At 37.0% G+C, this 13,832-nt stretch overlaps 1 long non-coding RNA gene across 1 annotated transcript in view; it reads left to right on the top strand.

Annotated features, from left to right (window-relative positions):
* The first annotated feature begins 3,052 nt into the window (after window positions 1–3,052).
* Window positions 3,053–13,832, top strand: part of LOC133048487 (uncharacterized) — a 45,825-nt gene continuing 35,045 nt past the window's right edge. Inside the window, exon 1 of the long non-coding RNA XR_009691044.1 lies at window positions 3,053–3,316. This is a non-coding gene — a long non-coding RNA (uncharacterized LOC133048487). The remainder of the gene's footprint in view (window positions 3,317–13,832) is intronic.

The raw sequence follows: 13,832 nt of genomic DNA, 5'->3' as shown, positions 1-13,832 counted from the left end.
ACCTTGCACTTTTACGTTACGGAGACGTAAACCTCATGAACCAACTTCTGCTACCTTCAAGGTTTTTTCCTCACCTCTCTCAGCCACAAAATTGCAGACAGTTAGGGCTTTCTTTTGGTTAGGCGTCTTAAGGGAATGTTGTGCTTGGTTTGATCTTACATTCAGACCGCTGAAACTTTCCATATGAGCAATGAGCCTCTTTTACTTTCTTATCACTCATGTGTTCAGTGGAGTAGCAATTTTAATTTCAAGAACTTTCCCTTTTCATCCAAAAATTAACTGTTTGTTGTACAAGGCTTCCCTGGTGGCTCAGATGGTAAAGAATCTGCCTGCAATGTGGGAGACCCAGGTTTGATCCCTGTGTTGGGAAGATCTCCTGGAGAAGGGAATGGCTACCCACTCCAGTATTCTTGCCTGGAGAATCCCATGGACAGAGGAGCCTGGTGGGCTGCTGTCCATAGGGTTGCAAAGAGTAGGACATGACTGAACGATTTCATTTTTTCTCTTTTGGTGGGGAAGGCCTAACTTTTGACCTATCCAGGCTTTCAATGTACCTTCCTCGCTAAGCTTAATCGTTTCTGGCTTTGATTTAAAGTGAGAGACCTGCAACTCTTCCTTCCACTTGAATGCTCAGAGGCTATTGTAAGGTGATTAATTGGCCTAGTTTTAATTTGTCTTATCTCAGTGAATAGGAAGGCCTGAGGAGAGGGAGAGAGACAGGAAAAGGCAGGTCAGAGGAGAAGTCATACACATCCATTAAGTCTGCCATCTTTATGTTGTTACAGTTCGTGGTGGCCTCAAACAATTACAACAGTAATATCAGAGATCACTGATCATATATCATCATAACAAACATAATAATAACCCCAAAGTTTGAAATATCATGAGAATGATCAAAATATGACACACAGACATGAAAGGAATAAATGCTGTTGGAAAAATAATGTAGATTTGCTTGCTGCAGGGTTGCCAAAAATCTTCAGTCTGTAAAAAGCACAAGATCTGTGAAGCACAATTAAATGAAGTGCAGTGAAACAAGGTATGCCTGTAGTTCAAATTGGAATAATCTATTGAATTCAACCTTGGAATAATCCATTGAAACAAATCAGAGAACGACATAAAAAACACTCAGAAACAATGCCAGGAGAAGGCATTTACCACATAATATCCCTGATAAGAGTTTCTTCTGAAGTTTCTCTTTATACGTGCATTCTTACTAAGTGAAAAAAAAAGCAAGCAAGACAATAGCATTAGAAAATTATCTAAAAGTAAGGCCCTTTCTGAATGAGGAATACTTTTCTTCATGGTTGCTCATTTCTTTGTGTGTCTGTTTTGATTATTCAGTTCCTCTAATAGTCACTCAACAAATATTTAATGAGTGTCTGATATGTGACAGGCACTCTTTTAAGTTCTCTAGATGTATTGGTGACAAAATAGTAAAAGATTCCCATCCTCATGGCTTTTATATTCTAGGGAGAGTAGCAACTTTTGTTGTAAAGTTAATCATATTATAGAAATAACATGTAAAAGAAGTTATTTTAAAATTGAATATATTTCGTATTTTATACTACACCCTCAAACATACAAGGTTTGTTGTTCAGTCGCTCAGTCATGTCCAACTCTCTTGCAACCCCATGGACTATAGCCCGCCAGGCTCCTCTGTCCATTGGATTCTTTAGGGAAGAATACTGGAGTGGGTTGCCATTTCCTTCTCCAACATAAGATTTAGCTTATGATAAATCAATACCCCATCATATAAAGACTTCTAAAAAAATTTTTGTTACATTAATGAGTCAATAATAGGACTATTTCCTCAAAAATCATAAACAATGCAGAGTTATTTTCATCTTAAAGAAAGGTTGGTAGATTTAAAGTGAAAGTTTCAAGAAACAGACCTAGACACCAGAATAAGGCAAGTCAGGTTTGGGTTACTAATTTTGCTATTCCCATACTAAATGAGTACCCCTAATTCAGAGCTGAAGAACTAGATGTGGTTATACACCAAGGCATAGTTGAAATGAAAGTTTTATAAAAGTATCATAAGCAAAATTCGGTATCGTTATGATGGCAGTTTTAGGATTTTATTTTTGACACTCTAGTCTCAAATTGTGTTTGATGTGGTTATAACCAAGGCAGTATTGAAGTGAAAGTTTCAAAACAAATTCAAAGAGTTATCAGAAATATAATCAATATAAAGGCAATGTTAGGATTTTAAAATTTGACACCTAATCTTCAATTAGCACTTGAAATTTAACAGTGAAGTATTAGACATGCTTATAAAACAGTGTTACTGATTTTGATGTATACTTTGTGAGTATGGTTTGAGGTTCATCTATGTGGAGTTCCTGATGGAACCTTTGATATGAATCCAGTCATAGAGGTGATGGTCTCACCAATTCAGATTGTTGGATATTCTCCAGGAATACTGGCCAGGACTCTTTAAAGGATCCAGAGAAGAGAGAATGTAGGTGGCCACCCTCAGATGGCACTTCCCATCTGGTCTCTGACCCAACCCACAAGACTCTGCGGTAGTCAGGGTGATGTGTGCCCACGAGGCACACCTGTACTGCTGTTCGGGGTCATCTTCCAGGGCTATGTTGGAAGAGAAGACTAATGGGAAGACATTTCTTCTAAGTTTAATCTGAACATTCTTAGAGAATATCACAATGGCTTGCTTTCAGAATTTTAAAAATAATTTTCCATTTTCATGTATTCTGACTTTGTATATTTAATCAAGTTAATTTTATCTTGTTTGTAGTTACTAGGGTCTGAATCTTGTGGTATTAATACTCCATGATTCAAATGAGCAAAAACTTGCTTCCTGTTACAAGATGGGGAATGAATAATATAGAAAAGTAATATCTTCCTCATAGGACCATTCCATTTTGTACAATCTCCTGAATTCTAATTCCCATTGGTTCATGGGCTATAACTTTAGTAATATTTTCTCAAAGTAGATTTTGCAAGTCTATTTTTCTTGATCTAAAGACATAAAGCTCAAAGTTCTTCTTGGAAAGAGAATTAAAAACATTTTAGTTACCCTTATCACTTAGAAAATCAGATGTCAGTCAAAACTTACATGTCATACTGAAAAAGCAAAACTCAGATGCTGTCTGCTCTTGAGGAGAGATTTCTTTGCAGTTACACAACCCACCAGGTATTTGGAGCCCATGAGTAATGTGCTTCTTCTTTGTTTGTAGAGTTGTTCTTGGTTGGAAGTACATGCAGAGGAAGTGGTGAGTGGTAACATCCCTGCCTGGAAGGAGCCCTAAGAAGTGCCTAAACTGCTTTTCTGTTTGCTCCTCTTCCCTTCGGAGTAAGTGGGGCGAAAGAGTTTGGGCCAGGAAGCAATTGCTTCTTTTATTCTGCTTAATGTGTATGTCCTGTCTGGGGATTTGGCAAAAAAAAAAAAAAAAAAAGACTCATTCTCTGACCTTGTTTTGAATCCCCCGGTGTTGATATATTTTCCCACATTCCAGAGAAAGAACATTAGAATGCTAACAAGTAAAAGTGTAAGAAGTCAAAAAAGATGAGGTGTGGGCATACGAAGTGGAGGTCCAGTCCTCTAAAACATTACTGGCAGAAGTAGACTTAAAACAGGGTTTAAAGTTAGATAGACCTGACTTTAAATTCTACTTGTCAATGTATGGCAAAACCACTACAGTATTATAAAGTAATTAGCCTCCAATTAAAAAAAAATAAATTCTACTTGTCTTATTATTTTGCTGAGTTACTTTGGCCAAGTTATTTAACCTCTTTAATGTTCTGTTTTCTCATTCAAATGAATGATAATATTAACACATCCTTCCTCAAGGATAAATATTAGTTGAAATTGCATATGCACATTTTAACATAGTGAGCTCCTAATAAGTGGAAGTTATTATTAATACATCCTAGGATGAGAAAAAAGGCATAGAGAATGAATAATGTTTTATTAATAAAATATTAATAGATGGATTATTTGTGGGCAAACAATTTAGGACTGGATTTTCAAGGAGTCATCTCTTTTACCAGGTGTAGTTAGGTTTGCTCTGCTAGTAATAAGGATATATCTAGTTACCTTCTTCAACCAGAGTCATGGGGCAAAAGTTAATGAATAAGATTCAATATATTTACTGAGCATTCTAAATTTTATGCAGTCGTTTGTATACCACTTTCACAATGTTTGTCCTATTCTTACTATCTAGTATATTCTTTTCTTAATAGTTTTCTTCAGTTTGACTCACACTTTCCTCAACTTCATTTAAATCTCATTTAAGCAACATTAGCTTTAAAGTCATGGGTTTGCTATGCACGTTATATTTTTATAATACACTCTAAAAACATATACTTGAGAAAAGTTCCTCCTATCATCCATGGGCCACTTAAAATCATCTCAAGCACCTCCAGTGCTATGTTACTGTAGTTTGGAAAATATTGCCACATGTGATCTTTCTTAGTCCTTGTAACAATTATATGAGGCAAAAAGAGAAGGCATAATTATTCCCATTTCTAAGATGAGAAAATCAGGTTCATGGATAAAATTTTACAGCCAGTAAATTTCCAGAAATGGGCCTGGTACTCATGCTTTCTCCATATCAACCCAACGCTTCTACTGTACTATGAATGCTTCTAAGGAACACAACTTAGAACTAGAAGTAAAGTTTTTTTTCATTTAGATATGACTATTTTGGAATTTGGTGGTAATCTGAATAGCAACCAGACAGAAAATAATTAGCAAACAGAAATACTGAGAATAGATTGCCAAGTGATGGTCGGCAGCATCTCAGATAGTTCCAGATTAGCTCAGCCTCCTAGGAGTCATGGCTGTGTAATCCCCTCCACTTGAATAACTTACTTTGAACCAATAGAATGTGGCAATTTAGAGAAGGTATCATATCCCTGAATACAAAAGTTTGCAAAGGACTGTCACTTCTATCTTGCTAGAAGACTCTCTCCTGCTGACTCTGATGAAGAAAAGTTGCCATAGGAGAGAGGACCTGAGGGCAGTCTCCAGCTAAAGCTGGCAGGGAACTGAAGCCCTTTGTTCACCCTCTCTCAAGGAAATTAATCCTGCCAACAATCAGGTGTATTAACTTGGAAGCAGCACCTTCCCTAGGTGAGCCTTCAGATGAGACCCCAGCCCTGCGGGACACTTTGACTGCAGCCTGGTGAGAAACTGTGAAGAGGAGGACCTGTCACACCATCCTCAGAATCCTGGCCCACAGGCATTTTAAGCCATTCATTTTGGGGAAGGGGTGATTTAATTTACTATTCAGCAACATGTAACATGAGTCCATAGGGGTCCTTCTAAGAAGTGACTCAAAGAGGTGGGATCAAGTGAAATGGTTGTGTGTGGGCCCCAAGTGTTTGCAGTTCTAATGGATTGTGATACCTAACACTGGACACCTTTTCTATCTCTTTTATTCTCCCATTCTTTCCTCCTTTCCCTCTCTCTTTCCCTCCTCTTCATTTCTTCTACTCTTTCCTATGTTTTTAATTAATAGAGCAGTTGGAAGCTTAAAGAGAAAAGTAACACTAAAGAGAACTTCCATCTGTAAAACATTATCATGTAACCTTTTTACAATGCCTTGCCCTGGGCTTCATATGCAGGTTTCATGTGCATATGTGGGAAGTACTTGACAAAGGTTCAACTCTTGCTATTATTTAATCATCATGGAGTTGCTTCATTACTGTCCATTCCCTTTTGTTTTCAGTTTTCTATTTGTTAGAGTATCTTTATTCCTTGCGGATTTTGTATAATCATCTTTTCCCTTTTCCTCTGTGTGAGATTTATAGCACTGATCTATCAGTATCATTTGCTGACTTTGATGTGAAGATGGTTTTTTCTGTAGGTATCCTTTCTACAAAATTAACAACATTGAGAATGAGGAAATGACATGCCTGCTTTACAAAATAAAGAGTCTCCTTGGATTTTCTATTCACCACATTACCTAAAAGATTTTCACTTTTGTTTTTCTTGGCCCTACTGTGCATGTGTGGGTTCTTAGTTCCCCCCATGAGGGATCAAACCCATGCCCTCTGCAGTGAAAGAGTGAAGTCTTAACCACTGAACCACCAGGGAAGTCCCCTTCTCCTCCTTTTTCTATTTTGAAAGATTTTTACTTTTAAGCAGTGTTTACTTCTATCTCACATGCGCAAGTAGCCAGAGAGAATTAGGCAAGGACCATTCCAAGTGATTCTATCTGTGTACATCCTTGAAAATAATCTGAAACTAGTCCTTGATAAATGGGGGAGAGGTGAGTTGTGTGAAGGGACAAAGTGGGTGGTGGGGAAGGTGTATATACAGACAAATTTGAATCACAGATTCCTCACTGTATGTCAGCAAAATTTAATAATAGCACTACTCCTAAACACACACACACACATGTAAATGAATCACATAAAAACTTCCAACAAGTGCTGGCAAGTCAGATGGCAGACTCATCCCGAAACCTGTTTCTCTAATAAAAACCTTGTAATTAAAAACAAGGTTGTCCATAAATTATAACATATAATAACAATTATATGCACTGGTACCAGACTTGATTAGAAAGCTAAAAGTTAGCTTTCTCAGGTGAATTCTTCAACTCGACCATAGGCAACTAGCAGGTTATCATCTATACTTGAACAGTGAGATGCTGCCTGGTCCAAATGCTAATAGCTATGGACCCTGTTCCAAAAAGAGACTGAGGTGATACAGTTTTACTCATCTTGTAAGAACAATACTAGTGTTTGCCATATATTGATAAAGTTCTTACTATGTGCCAGATACACTGTTAGACATTGAATGTGCTGTCTCAGTTTATCTTCTTTAAAGTCAGAGAACAGTTTACCATGTTTTGTTTATATAAAACTGAGGTTTAAAGTGGTTTACTGATTTTCCCAAGTTTACACAAGTAATGAGTGACCAAGTCAGGGTTTGGATCTAAGTCTGCCTGATTCCTCAAAGGTGCTCTTTCCATCAGAGTTGTGGCCTTGATAAAGGACATGGAATTAGTGAATATATTAGTGAAAAAAAAATATATAGCATATGGCTGTGGCCTTACACCATACCCTATTGAATGCGTGGTAGATTGGATGTGCGTGCTAAATCACTTCAGTCATATCTGACTCTTTGCGACCCTATGGACTATAGCCTGCCAAGCTCCTCTGTCTATGGGATTCTCTGGGAAAGAATGATGGAGTAAAAGAGGCCTTTTCTCTGTTGCAACCTTTTAAATCTCAGACAAGTCACCCAGGTTTGCTGAGTTTTTGTTCTTGTGTTTTTTTTTTTTTTTGCAAATTGATGAACACTATCATATCAATTAATTATTAGCTAATATGCCTTCCATATTAAAATACTATTCTTCTAGTCTATAAATTCATCTACTCAGGTGCACCAAGCTAACAAGCCTAAGGCAAGTGAACCCTATAATGTGGCATGCTGTTCCTTTGGAGTTCCCCCATGGCAGGGGTTCAGTGTCTGAGAATGGATGGAAGTTCCCTGAAACTATAGTACTATTTTTTCATTGTGTTTCTCCCTCTCTTTCTCTCTTGGTTTGGTAAGCCCAGTTTGGTAACATGTCTGTGAGAAACTGAAGTGTGAAGGAGCTGAAAGCAGGTCTGGGAAGGATGTGAAAGAATTCCTTGATAAAATTCAGGTTCTAAATTTTGGAAACACAAATATGCTTTCTCCAGCTGAGTTTTTAAGGAGTGGAAGAACGATCAATGCACAGGCAGAATGCCCTAAATTGATTGCAGTGTACTCCCATTTCTTAGAATTTCATAATTCTCTAAAAGTATTTATTATACTCAACCTTTTAAAAATACTTAATGGCATACTGTATTGCAGAAGTTGGCCAAATTGTTCTCTAAAAGGCCAGATAGTAAACTCTTTACCTTTTGTGGGCCAGATACTCAATTCTGCTGTTACAGCACCAAAGCAACCATAGATAATACAGAAATGAATGAGAATGTCTGCATTTCAGTATAGTTTTATCTACAAAAACAGACAGCAGGACAGATTGGACACAAGGGTCACAAGATGCTGACTCCTGGTATAGTGGAGACAGTTCAGGGATAATCTGAGTATGGTTCTTTCACTCTAACTAGTATTCTTGGGAAAGATATTTAATTTAGATTTGATGTAGCTTTCTTATCTGTAAAATTGGAAAAATAAAACCTGCTTCACAGACTATTATGAAGATTAAGCCATGTAGCCAAGTACAGCAAACTGGCACCTAATAACTGCTTAATAAATGGTAACTATAATTATTATCATCATCACAGTATTATTATTTTAATTTCTCTTAGTTTTTTTTTCCCACTTGTTACAGCAGTGTAGCTAATGTATTTACAGCAAACCAATAAATGCTGTTGAGGGCAGGCGGAACTGTGTTTTTTGCTCGTTTACCATTGAAAATTCTTCTACTGGAATTGGAATGTTGCTTAAGAAAGTGTTGGTACTTATTTCATACTTACTGAGCTAATACCATTCTCTCTTAGTTCTAATTTCTCTACCTCAAGATCTTTGAAAACAATTGTGTAGGAATGGGTGTAGGTGTGCCTTTCCCCTTTATTTTCCTTGTTGGGTAATCAGGTATATGTCCATTGGCACCAAACATAGCTCTCACCTCTCCTCTGCTGCACGCTTCTAGTGACTGAACTCGGACCAGCCCTGCTGCTGTGAGTGGGAGAGTCTGGGTGTGTCTGCTTGGGCTGTGGCACCCAGGGAGGGTGGGTATGCCTGTCCCACTTCTGTAACGTGGACGCTAACCAAGTGGCTGCTACTCTCTGTATTTGCCTTTGTCTTCTCCGTGGAACGTCATTGGCTGATTTGAGCTGCTGGGCTGGATCCCACATCCTGTACATATGCGTACTGGCTTTCTCTCTGTGGCGTGCAGCCTCATTTCTAGAGGTGAATTTGGCTCATAAAAGTGAGACTCTAGTTTTTTATCTTTGTGAATTTCCCTAGAAGGAGAAAAGGTGATGATCACAACTGAGGGTCTTGAGTCATTGCAATACTCAAAGAGAATTTTTTTGTCAAAGGAGAAAATTGTACAGTAAGGCAGAAGCCATAGAATGGAGCCTGGGATTTTGACTCACCATGAACGGAGGGGCTACATTTAACAGATGACTTTCAATTTCCATTATTGAAAGGATAATCAGTTCTTTTCTCTTTTTTTCTTGACCTTTCCCCCATTCTCTCTTTTTCATTCACCTTTCTTGTAATGAAGAGTAAAGACAAATGATAACAAGTAGGCTGTGGGCTGGTATGGAGGCTAGATATACCCTTAGCATCTGAAATTGGGTCAAAGTTCACTTTTCTTTTTGAATTAAAATTATAGTGTGCACGGGTTAATTAGATTGAAGGCTTTAAACATTAATAGAGATAAAGCTTGCAAAAGTGACTCCAGAGAAAGTGTCTAAAACAACCTAGTAATACTTAAGGATAATACTAAAAGTTTTCACACACTGTACCTTAAAACAAAATTATTTTTGGTAGGTAAAATAATCCAAACACTCAAAACATTTCTTTATTAAAAATTCATTCTAAATCATTGTAATTTTGGAGGTAAAACATAATAGTGATAAGTAAAGAATGCATAATATTTCATATTTTATTTACATATTTGTGCCTTTTGCTTAATTTGTGCTTTTGCTTAATCTTTAGAAAAAGTGTTTAAGTTGAATCAAATAACAAAGAAAGTTTTAGCCTCGACTGTTTCCTCCTGATTGTTTTCTTTCACTGCTATACACAGGGACATGTCTGTATGCTAAGCTACCTCATTCTTTTAATATCACTGTGTGAGATATTCTTTTTTTTTTTTGAGATAGTCTATAATTTATTTACACTCCCTTATTAATGGGTTCTTAGCTTATTTCCTATTTGACTCAGAAAGGTTTACACTTGTGGGCTCATGCACAGTTAGAAATTGTATGCTAATTTCATGGTGGTGTTTTCTTCCATAGCTCCTGGTTTCTTGCATGCCTTTGAGAATGATCTTATGAAAAAAGCCCAAATTGCTTTTGGAAAGATGTTTTATATATATCTATTTCCAGGTCCATTCTATGATTTAGCTGCATCAGAGACCCAGCAGTATAGGTTTAATTCGAACTCCAGCAAAACCTAATACTATGGTTGGACTCTGGTCAGGCAACTTGCCACTAACTCATCTGTGGGATGGAATTTAAAGGTGACTCTTCCACATTTTCACATCAACATACTGATTTGGCCTTAGTGCCTACTTGCTGTCCCTTTCTCTTGATAGAGCTCATAAAACTATTTGTGTACATGTCCCTGTCTTCTTCATTCCTCTAAGGGTAGGGACCATACCTCATCATTTTTGTAGTTTTGAAAGTTTTGACCCCAAGGCCTGGCCCAGAGTGGTTACTCAAGAAATGTGTGTTAGAGAAATGCTAATGGTGGTTTAGTCGCTAAGTCATGTCTGACTCTTGCGACCCCATGTACTGTAGTCTGCCAGGCCTCTATGTCCATGAGATTTCCCAGGCAAGACTACTGGAGTGGGTTGCCATTTTCCATCTCCAGGGGATCTTCCAAATCCAGGAATTGAACCCTGGTCTCCTGCATTGCAGGAGGATTCTTTACCACTTGAGTCATCAGGGAAGCCCCAGAGAAATAATTATACTCAGCTAGAAATTCTCATTCAGATTTCCATATGTGAACAACCGGCTTTCGGGTTTTTGGGTGGGATAAAGAAGAAATATGGCTTTTAGGTACATACTACACTTTAATGTAGAATTTAAGAGCTGCCACATATAATTCAGAATCCTCTGTGGCTTTCCAGAATTAACCTCACTTCTGTACTAGCCATGTCTCAATGCTTGGTGACTCTTATCCTGGCATGTTTTGGCAGGAAAGAACTCTTCACCTGGTTTGCCTAATCTACATTGGCTTCTAGTTTCAACAGGAATTGTTTACATGCATTTAATTTTAGCTCTTGGGCTATAACATGTCATTGCTCTTTTTACTTATCCCCTCCCCTTGTACTTGAAACAGACAGGCATCTTCAGTTCCTGCTGTTCCTGTTTGGTATGCTCTCAGGTGACTTTTAGCTTTGCCTTTTAGATTTCCTGGCACTCTGACATATTTTCCAGTTGTATTTCTTGTGTAAGAAAATATAGACTATGTCATTATAAAGGGGAGTGGAATTTGGGAGACAGTATTTAAATCATTCAGGGAACTAATATCCTGGATTTAAGAAAAATTAAAGCAAAGTATTTGCATGAGCTTATCTAATTGTTCTGTATTCAATTTACAGGATACTGTAACCAGCTCTTAATTTTATCTGTTCCTGTCACAATGAATCTAGAAGAAAAATATATATTTGGAGCATAGTTTTTTAGTAGAATTACTTTTATTAATTTTTTCTTATTTAGGGGAAAAAGCATTCCCTAGAAAAATAATAATGAACTTTGGACAAAACAATGTTTTCCTAAGCGTGAGTACTCCGTGAAAATTGAAAGTACCCAAAACAATCTTGTACAAGTGCTTTGAAAAGTCTCTTGCACAACTCAATTTCTTTATAGTACTTACACAATCATATTTCTGAATGATTTTCTATAAACAATTTTTTTAGGACAAAAAGCTTAAAGATGTACAAAGAGATAGCTTTAGAAGGAAATAGATTTATGATTGTGTACTTCTACACGAGGACAGACATAAAATTATGCATTTTTTTAAGTGCAAGTTTCATGTCAATTGTTGAGACAAGGAAATGCAACACACTGTAGGAGGTAATAGTTTGCCACCTAGAGGAGAGATATGAAACAACATTCCTTCAAACAACTTCAGTAGAATTCATTCCTTAATTATTTACTCATTTAATTATCAAAAAAATAAGTATCTACTAGGCCTAATTATTGTGCCAGTACATATTTGATAATCTAAAGATTTATGAGCTCAAAGAAACCACAAAGTGTATCTTACTTTAATTGCACGGATGCGTCTTTTTAAAATCTTATATTTTTAAGACTATAACTCAAACATCTGGACAACCCCAAATATCATATTTGTGATATGTTACTTTTAGCTGTTGGGATATATTTATTGGTTTTTACTCATCCCACTGTAATATCTACAGTGTAGATATTAGTGGCTTCTCTGTACAAATTAGGAAATGTAGCCTGAGAGAAATTAAATAACAAGTTTAAAGTGTTACAGCTGTTTCATTATAGTGCCAGTGTGACTCCAGAGTGACATCACCCTGCTCAATTCTAGTCTAATCCAGATGCTTACAAACTATCAGATTGTATCTGGGGTGTGGGCAGTGCTTATGGGTTGAAAAGGAGATCATGGCCAGCATTGGACTGTCAAGAAAGCAAGTTGGGAGAAGCTTGATGAAGTCAACCAACTAGTCAGAATATAGATGGTAGGATTGCTCATATATATTGGTCATATATATAGGTTCCTTGTTCATTCCATATAATCAACTCCTAAATATCCCTGAGTTAGTCCATTGTAGGCCAAAATAAATAGAAGGCTGTGACAGTCAGTGTGCACGATCCCCCACTTTGCAGCTGGGTGTCTAATATCGTTAAAAACCACATCTCATGCAATACAGAGATATACAATTTATAAATTAATACATCAAACTCTTTTGCCATCTGATTCAATGTTTTGTCATTTCTGTCAAGTAGACAGGCCATGCTGATTATGTAGATGTGGAAACTGAAATACAAGAGGTTCCCCGAATTCAGTTCTGGTTCCAGGTAATCCTTGGTGCTGGAACTAGTCCCTAGGTTTTCTGAGGTCAACTCAGCATTCTTTCTGTCATTTCTCATCACCAGTAGAACTGGCTTTGCTTTCTCTGACTTTTCTTAGTCACTTCTGTGGTTTTATACCATTCCCTCCTTGTCATTAAATAACTCTCAAGGCAAGGCAGAAATTCTCATGAAAATAGAAAACAAATGTACTAGAGAGGCTGGCCTCTCTAGAGATAAAACAGAGGTAAGGAGAAGGCCTGTTGTGAAGTGGTGTTCATTGCTGCAAAGGAGAAAATGGATATATTGGGAGGAAAGGAAAAGAGAGAAAATGAGAACCTCTGAATTAGTTCTGAAGTAGTGAGGAGAACAAATGTTATTTGTATACCTGAAAACAGGTATCATCTGGAGGAATTGCATCTAAGGTGAACAAAAGTGTAATTGTAGAAACTGTCTAGCTGTTGAGGTTCTACTGGCAACCATTTTTCAAAGTAAAGAAAACTGATCAACCTCTAGTTTGTTTATGGAGAGGACTTTGCCCAGCTATACCCAGAAAGCTTGAAAATATCACACCAGCACAACCCTGAGACAAACTGTGTTTACCAAGGGGATTTTCTTAAAGAGAAACATTAAGAAACATTAAACAAAATTTGTTTAATTCTGCTGCAGGGACATGTGATAAGTACATGATGACTTTCTATTGTAGACTGGAAAGACTTAACCTTTCTGCGTCTATTCCTGAGGGAGGAAGGAGAGCATTTTCTTAGGGTTTTGAACTTACTTCAGGTGAAATCTAACTGAAAAAGACAGCACCAGAGACTATATCTTACTTATTTTGTATCTTTCTCTGCACTTAATAACAAGTTTTTTTTTTTTGATGATGATTAATAAAGGGTGCTATATTTTATTTAGTTATTTGTATTTAGAAATAATATCCAGATATTGTTATCCAATAAATTTGAATGATTTTAATAAAGACATCTGAGGACAATTTACATTCAAAAAGTGGTTCAATTTGACTTTCATTTCCTTCTAGTTGAAAACTCACAGGCTCCAAACCAACTGTTTTCTGTTTGAAAAAAAATTAAAAATCACCCAGAAGCAATGACCCTGATCCCCATGCTTTTATTTATATGTGGTTAAAGTTC

The sequence above is a fragment of the Dama dama genome, chromosome 29, assembly GCF_033118175.1.
Source record: "Dama dama isolate Ldn47 chromosome 29, ASM3311817v1, whole genome shotgun sequence".
Lineage (NCBI taxonomy): Eukaryota > Metazoa > Chordata > Mammalia > Artiodactyla > Cervidae > Dama > Dama dama.
The sequence above is the reverse complement of the archived record's forward strand: the minus strand, read 5'-3'. Positions and strand labels throughout refer to the sequence as shown.